Consider the following 9,316-nt stretch of genomic DNA (forward strand, 5'->3'; position numbering starts at 1 on the left):
CGTTGACATTCCAACAGACCGATTTATGAAATTGTCCAAGCCAGTAATGCTATATGGAGTGGCTATCGGTGAAGTGTGGGAACTCTCAATTGTATTTGGTCAGTTCCTCTTGATTCATCTCAGACAAGAATTGAAAAGAACAGTATGGTCATGAATAGTGTAAACGAGAATTTGCCAAAGTTCTCTAATAGACAGATGCAGAGGGATTTCATAAACCGGTATGTAAACTATGTAAAATGCCAAAGTCAGTCTTGCGCAACATGTTTTTTGATCTGACCGGTTGTGAACTTACTGCTGAAACTTCAGAACAGAGGGAGATAAATGACCGTGCAGCAGAAAACTTAATTGGGAGTGATGATACAACATTACTTTTAGACCTGAGATCAATGAATGACAATGATACAAAGTATGATGAATTTTATGACGCAGTTGGCAAGTATGTTGATGAACAAATCCTGCAAGTCCACGAGAGAAGAAAATGAGAAGAGTTATACATGTCATTGAGAATGTCCATAGAAAAATTAAGGGACGAAGTGAGAAACGTGTACCTGAAGGGGTGGCTGTACCAAGTGCAGAAGCCCTTCGGTTACAATTTACACCATCAAATCAGTTTTCTAAAACTGCACTCCGATTCACATCACGCTTTAATGTCAAATTCCGCGTGCATACTAGAATGGCCAGAGTTTCTCACCCCGATGCACATTATGTGGCTGCCTATAACAAGTACTTGAAACACTTTTGTGTTGCGTTTAAGGAGCATACACACTTTGTATGCCTTGATGATAAATCGATTGTGCCCATAGGAGAACCAGGCATACCAATATCCAAAGGCGTGCGAGGGCACAACAAAGTAATGACTCCAGGTACTGGTCTAAAGCTCGTAGCTGCTGATCATGATTTTCATATTGCAGGAGTCATTCCATCAGTTGTTCTGGTAACAGAAATTCCAGATTGTGCTGATGACAGTTTCTTTCAAGGGAATGTTTTTGTTACTTGCAAAGATAAAAGTTTTTCAGGCATTAACACCGTTTCGTCATTGCAGTAAGCTACTTAGGATTTTGCGTGAGAATTATTTTCTGAATGATGTTGACTTAGACAGGCCAATATAATGCATCTTTACCGATTGAGGTCCAGATCACCGCTTGACATATGAGTCAGTAAAAGTGTTACTATTAGAAATATTCTTTGCGCTTGATCTAGACTGTTTAGTTGTACTTCGTACTGCACCAAATCATAGCTGGATGAACCCGGCTGAACGCTGTATGAGTATACTGAATTTGGCATTACAGCATGTGTCACTATGCCGTGAGGATATGGATGAGGAAATTGAAAAATATGTTAAAAGGGAAATCCTCATTGGGCGCTGTTAGGAATCTTGCGGAAATAAAACCAGAATTCAATTTGAATTTTATATAATTTTATATTACTGTAAACAAAAGACGGATATCCGCACTATTTATTCTATGACAATACGAATATCAACAAGTGAAATAAACAAATTATAGAGTTTTCATTAAACAACCTGTTTTTTAATTTGTATGGTTAAAAAAGTTAAGAATTTGATTCCGAAACGAGTGCAACGCCTGTTATGATTTATAGCACTAGCTTTTGAGATTTCTATTTTCATATATATCATCAAACATAACAAGTGTGAGCATTGATTCCAAAGGGTCAGTAAATATAACACCCCTGAATAACTAAACCACTATAAACTTACAGGCCCAAAAAGTAAGAGATGTCATCAAGTGCGGTGATTGTAACAAGCCTAGACTAGTCTACAGTAGCTCAAAGATAGAAAGGGTTCAGGTATATGATGTTCGTTAAAGGTATTAGAAGTTAAGTTAAGATTGATTTTACATGGTCATAGATGAACATGTAACATAAAGCTTTGTAGAGCTTTTGAACAACGATTGTATGTTAAGTAAATGTCTGCTATACACAGGCAATTAGGAACCATAGTCGGTTTATAACCAGTAAGATTATTGATGAAGCAGAAAGTGGGACTCGAACCTATGACACATTAAAAGTGCCATAATGTGTTGATTTTTAGCCGGTCTGTTTTAGGAAGAAAAGTCTGGCCTTTGTGATACCTTTGGCTTCTACTTCATAAATTGCGTCATGCAAAAGACTTTACCTACTCTCAAATCCTAAAAAAATATTTGAATGAAACGTGGTACCCATGATGCCATAGACTTCTTGAATATGCACATGTATAGCAAGGGGAATGATTTATTTCATGAAAAATGAGGACAAAACAAGTCTAGTCACAAAAACACTGAGTCTGCTCGTTAAATGTGCAACACCTTTTACACATATTTCCATTAATAAAGCACATTAAATCTCTTCCAGGATGCTTACCTGCGTCGACTGAAAGAATACCGGCTTTACATTTGTGGGGACCAGCTAGAGGAGGGTTCAGATTTATTCACGCAAAGGGCATTAACCTGTACAACTAACATCGAAATTCCATACTTTAGCCCAAACTGCAGTAAATGTGCTCTGGAAATTTGCTGCTACTGCGGTGGTGAAAATAACCTTATGGGTGACAATTATATATCCAAGACCTTTACACCAAATATAGTAAAGTTAGACCATTGTGCCACCCGTGTCATATTGCAGGCACCGAAGCAAAAACATGGGGTCAAAAGTTTGTGAAAAAAGTAAGAAATAAACTCACGATGAATTAGAATATGCTTTAACTTGACCCTAAAATCTCTAAAAAAGTGACTTAAGTTGGGAGTAAATACCGGCCAAGGTTTTTTTAAATTCTTAATCTAATAAAAACATGTATTTTCGGGATACACTTAAACAGCACAAGCAATGAACAGATTAAAGGTGTTGCTTGTATTTTTAAAGACACCCAGTATATTGAAATGCCATGATGTGTTTCCATTGTTGCGTTGCCGCGTTTCTAGTTCATATATATATTGGTCTTTATGGGATTGCTTTGATGTTTAAACTGTTGTGAATTATTTTGCTACAAAATGTTGGCACTTGCAGTGTCTGATATTAACACATTGAACATGTATATCATTTTTAGCTCGACTATTTGAAGAATAAGGAGAGCTATACTACTCAGCCTGGCGTCGGCGTCACACCTCGGTTATGTTTTTGCATGTAAGCACGTTTAAGTCATTTTCTCAGTAAATACATCATTTATTGCATTAAAACTTTGGATAAGTATTCCCAACTATCTAGCATACTAAATTAATGAAGTTAGATAACACATATTTGAATATAATGTAAATAATTGGCCTTTAATATTTGACTAAGAAATTCTGGTTAAGGTTTAGCATGTAAGCACGCTCAGGTTAATATCTCAGCAACTATTTGATGTATTGAATTGAGACTTTATACAATGGTACTCAACCATCCAACCAACTTTATTAACCAAGTAAGATAACTCTTGTTTGCATTTAATGCAAATTATTGCCCTTTATTAATTGACTTAGAAATTCTGGTTAAGGTTTTTTTTATGTAATTACACATAATGGTTAATATCTCAGCAATTATTGGATGTATTGCATTGAGACTTTATACAATGGTACTCAACCCTCCAGCCTATTTAATTTATCAAGTTAGATAACTTTAGTTTGCTTTTAGTGCAATAAAAATGCCCTTTATCATTCGCTTTAGAAATTCTGGTTAGGTTTTTGCATGTTACCACATTTAAGTCAATATCTCAGCAAATACATCATGTATTGCATTGAAACTTTATACACTGACTCCCAACCATTCTTAATTAATCAAGTTAGATAACTCTAGCCTGCATTTTATATAATGTTCGCACCTTTATTATGTGACAACCTACTTATGTCTCTGTGACAGCTCTTGTTATCATTTAAATAATAACTTTTTTAATTGTAATTCTTTATTTCTATACCTACCAAGGTCTCAATGGTCATTATGGGTTTCAAGACTAAGTTTTATGTCTTTGTCATTACTTATCAACTATCGATGGGAATTCAATGAAAATTCATGCAATTGTAGAGCTTGATGAGGTGTCTCGGCACAAAATTTATGCTGGAATCTCGGAGGTCAAGGTCACATCTAGAGATCAAAGTAATACAATATCTATTTCATAACTACAATTTCTGTTTTCGCCATAACATTCCAACTTTCAGTGGGAATTTGATGAAAATTCTTGATATTATTGAGCTAAACAGGACGGTGTGTCAGACATAAGATGTGTGATCTCCAAGGTCATATTTTAGCTTTTTTAGTGTTATGCACTTACTGTTTTTGTCACATTATACTTGTCTTACCAGAGTTATGGCCCTTGACATCAGCAAAATGGTCTAAACATGTTACAAACGTCTTGTATGGCATGTTACACAAAAAAATGCTTATAGTATTTTATACTTGTGAAACTTCATTTAATGTTGGTCAACATAATCTGTTATGCACCTATTTTTGTCACATTCAAAAGTATTGCAGCAAGTATCCTGAAACATCATAAGTATGTTCAACATTTTCTGTTATTTCTGTCACATTCCTCTAGTAAAAAATGGTATGAAATATTTTCTGGCATATTCAAATGAGTAAAAATAATTGATTGGTTGAAAACATGGCTTAAACACCTTTCAATTATCATGTACCCACAGTTATTTTGTTGCATTATTCCTGTGTCCAGGCAACGTATTGGGATATTTATCTTACTGTGATAGCTGTTGTTTGTGTTTTGCAAATGTCTATATTCATGTTGTGAGTTATTTTTCTAGTCACCTTGTCTAGTCATTTCAATGGGATATGACAAAGTATTTTAATATATTATTATTTTTAACCTGGTGTCCAGACTTTTAAACTTGGTCATGTATAGGATATTTTAAAATAACTTTTCAAAAATGTTTAACAACTAGAAAAGTGTGATTTTGAAGTTATGAATTTGGTGTGACCTTATCCATTATTTTATTTTCATCTGCCATTGCCATCGTCATTCAAGTTATAATCTAATTCTATGTCTTAAAGGTGTACAATTCCCATATTTTATCGAATAGTCCCTTTCATTTTCATCCGACAGGTATAGGTCATCGGTTAGAATTGTTAGGATGTTTTGATGTAAGGTTTATTTTCTTCTGCCTCGGCATCCAGTTTCGATTCCTTTGTTTGGGGTTTGGTATTCGTTTCTAATTTCTGATATTTTGGTTTTAGATTTGCTTGGGCATCCGTTTACGATTCTTAAGTTTGAGGTTTGGTTAGCCATATGTTTATTAATTAGTGGATTTATCCAATAATGACTTTCATGTGCAAATTAACCAAAAGATAACATGCGGATACGTTATCAAGTTTTATAACATTGGCACTTGGTGCATTTAAACTTAATATTTAGGTGCGTTGTTTGCACATGTCTTTAGGCGTTGATTTTATTCGTGAAACATTTATCAATGTAAGGGAACAGGGTTCACTGTCGGGCCTGAATTATACCAACTATTACCATTTGAAGTAGTTTGTCCTAGAATATATGAACGAATTTATTGTTTTTTGTAAAGTGGCTGATATAAATGTTTTGTTTTAAGAGACAAGCTTATGAATTCTGGAGGCTGGGGCTGAGTCGTCAACAAGTTTTATAGTCAAAGGAAATCAAAATGGGCTCGTAGTAAAGCAACATGCCAATCAGTTTCAACTGTTTTTCTTTATCGGATAGGGCGTGTTGCAATTTATCTTAGTGATCGCCACGGAAGGGTTTTAGTTTTTCGTGGTCACCAAGACTGGGAAAACTGTCTAAATTGAATACCATATAGGGTATCTCCCCATTTCTTTGCCAAGATATATGGACCTGCCCGGTGGTTTCTGTCTAATTCGTTTATTCTGTTTACCACCCTGGCTCACCAATGTCATAACTGGTGTGAACTTCTAACGTGCTATGCCATGTATCTATGTCAAAGTGTCTTCTAGAGCAAGAACATAATTTTGTGGTAAAATGTGATTATTTAATCCACAAGTTTCTTCAGGTCAAAAACAATCGTCAGATTTATTACCCGACCAAACACTATCATTGAAGGGGTGAAACCAGTGCTGCTTTGTATACCTAATAGAAGGAAGCAGGTAAATGGCTACGCCAGGCATGCTGGTCCTTTGGTACGAATGCTGCCAAAATCATCCATTTGATCAATTTTACCAGATCATCTGAAATAGGGCGTACTACTGTCGTCAGTGTTATATGTACTTCTCAAAGGGAGAGTATATAGTCGCCACTTCGTCCGTCCGTCCGTCCATCTGTCACATCCTTGTCCGTGGAATAACTTCAAAACTACTGATGGGATTGACCTAAAAGAAAAACTTGGAAAAATGACAATGAGAGGAAGTTGAGTGAACAAGAACCATTATTCATATGTTTGAAGGAAATATCTTTTTTACCAATTTTCATAAGTGTTGCTTCATTGGAGATTGTCCGGGCCATGTCTTCGAAAATACTGAAGGGATTGTAAAATATGGTCTATAAATACATGCAGATGGCAATGAGAAGAAGTCCAGTGCACGATGGCCATACTCCTTCAATGACCTTCCCCATTAGTTTTCACAATTGCTGCTTGCACACCTTATTCAAAAAATAAACATCAAAACTACTTTTGGGATTGAAAAAAAACTTGGTATATAGATAGATTTCACTGAGAGGAAGTGCAGTGCACAAGAACACTGATCATTTCATGAATATTTATGCAATTGTGTCCCCTTAACCAGTTTTTTTCTTATAATTGGAAGTTTATTCAGGCTATATCGTGCAAAAACACTAACAGATAGATGGCAATGTGCAGAAGGGCATTGCACGGACACCATAATCCTATAATTCATATGTACTAAGTAATCTCTCATTCATCAATTCTTCTTTATTGATGCTGATCCGGGCTGTATCTTGAAAAATAACGTGCGTAAGAACCGTAATTATCACGCATATTAATTATATCCAATTAATCATTGTCTTGTGGTTGTACAGGGCCATGTGTTTGGAAATACGAAACTGCCTCTATATCATTAATAGTATAAGACATGCATTAATAGAAAACATTAATAAAAAAAGTCGTTCTAACCTCAACTGCGTCTGTAAAGGTCAGAAATGTATGTCTTTCCTACATCAAAGACGTACACTATCGCGCTGTCGGTACGCGTCGTGATTTGTTCGACGAAGTCAACGACGTCACATATCCTGAAGCTGTTCGAGATACGCCTGGTGGGATCTCACTTGTTTTCAAATGAGGCACAGGATCATTGTTAACAGCGTTCGTGTCTTTTTGGCCATTTGTTGAAGATGATATCCAGATAGTACTCTCCCGGGATCTGTTTTATCAATGCGTGTGCATCCTTCTGTAGCTCCAGTATATTTTCAAATCGGCGACCTTTGATGTGGGACCTCAACTCCGGGAAATAGCAAAATCGAACGGGGCCAGGTCAATTGCATCATGTACATCTGTTTACCGGCGGACATGAAACTCGGGCTTTCTCAGGTGGCGGTGACCCAGCTCTCGTCCATACAGCCTACTGTGTTTTGGTCTCTGGGTCTCCCAGATAAAGTCAGGTCCCATCAGTCGTGGTGACGTAGTTCAGAAAGTAATTGCTCTTTCTGATGCGCGGTAGAAACCTCTCCTTCACGCGCCTGTCTCTCGCGAGGTTGGTCAGAATACATGGCACCCAGCGCGCGTGCATCTGCAAATGCATGTACATCGGCTATCAGAATAATAAAATATAATTTTGTTTTACTGAAAATGATGAAAATATCTCTTTGCGGCTTCCTAACTTGGAACAATTTATAACATTTAAGTGTTCGTCACAAAACTTTGCAACAATTTGAATATACTTCAATCGATCCAATTATCAAGTATTATACTACTGTAAAATAAAAATCATTGTACAAGAGAAGTGAATACTGCTAAATACCTTCCGCGTGATTAATTCGGTGGTCAGAATGCTATGTGTGGTTCCAGGGCTGACATTGGCAGCTTCTGATAGCTCCAATACAGTCATTGGAACTGCAGTCCGTTTTTCAGTTTCTCTTCAATTGACGTCACGACCTGCATCATCTTCAAGGGACTACCGGCCATCAGAAAGGCATAGATGCGACTTGAAAACCTGCGCACGGCAAACGCAGTTTTCTCCCCGTATCAGCTTGTGTAGCTTATACGCTTCGGATGGTGCTTTTCCTATTTCTTTGCAAAATTTAATGTTTGAAAAACTTTCCAAACGCTCTTGTGATAACATAGTTTAATTCATAGCATGCGTGACTGTCTTAGAGCAGACGTTGTTTGTTTCAGAATGCATCGGCCGATTGACGTCGCGCAAACGTCACCTGGCCGGTAGCGAGTTACTACAGTTGCATTATATCATGTTGTTCCGCACTTTGCTATGTCATGCTATTCTAATCAAAGCAGTCAATGGAAAAGAGTACTGATTTTAACATGTTGCAAGTAGTATGAAACAAAAATATGGGACGTAATTATTGATCATCCCTCGTACAACAGGAATTGAAATGACACTTCAAATATTGATAGAAAGTAATGAGGTAAAGTGCAGTGCTTAAGAACTATATTTTTTTTATAATGCAAATGTATTAAGTCAACTCGCATTAACAGCTTTTCCATTGTTGGTGTTTATCTTCCCTGAAATACTAATTATCTGAAAATGGGAGTTGTCTGAGCCATGTCTTGGATTTATGTTAATTTCAATTGCTGCATTTTTATTTCAGTGCGTTAAAGTTACTTTGAAATTTATATATCAAACCTGCTCATATCTTTCCATGTTATGAACTATTACAACTTGTGTATAATTATGCGACACCCATTTACTTTCTTCCTGAACTTTGTATTATTATGTCTGCCTTTTCATAAAAAATAGGCGTATTTGGAGCATCCATCCCGTACAGGCTCTGAAAATCATTTGCTATTATTTCTACAACATGACCAACTTGATATATTTACAATGGCTTTTCTTGAGATTACTGCAGGCACATGTGTCGGAAGTCATACACGTGTCAATTTCTTTTTTCTAATACCATACCAAAAAACCTAGCTTTTATTCTGTAATAAGACTTTTTGTATCCTAAATATCCATCTAAGCAAGAACTATGTAATTGTTCACAATGCATTTCTAAAGCTTTCTGATATCAAAATCAACCTTATCGAAACTAGTTTTTCAGTAGGAACTTTTAGGAGTTTATCATCTTATATTTGTAGTAAGTCAAAGTTGTACCAGTAATGTTTGATCTTACAAATATCCTAAAGATCGTCCAGATCGTCACAGACAAGACATATTATTCATTCTGAAAGTGTGTCTTCTGACTACAATGTCGCATTTATTTGACAGCATAAAATCACTAAAAATGGAG

General features: G+C 36.2%; 1 pseudogene; it reads left to right on the forward strand.

The window, feature by feature from the left end:
- Nucleotides 1-260: 260 nt before the first annotated feature.
- On the forward strand, nt 261-2,687 carry LOC128243982 (uncharacterized; annotated as a pseudogene).
- The last annotated feature ends 6,629 nt before the right edge of the window (nt 2,688-9,316 follow it).

Source organism: Mya arenaria, chromosome 8, assembly GCF_026914265.1.
Source record: "Mya arenaria isolate MELC-2E11 chromosome 8, ASM2691426v1".
Lineage (NCBI taxonomy): Eukaryota > Metazoa > Mollusca > Bivalvia > Myida > Myidae > Mya > Mya arenaria.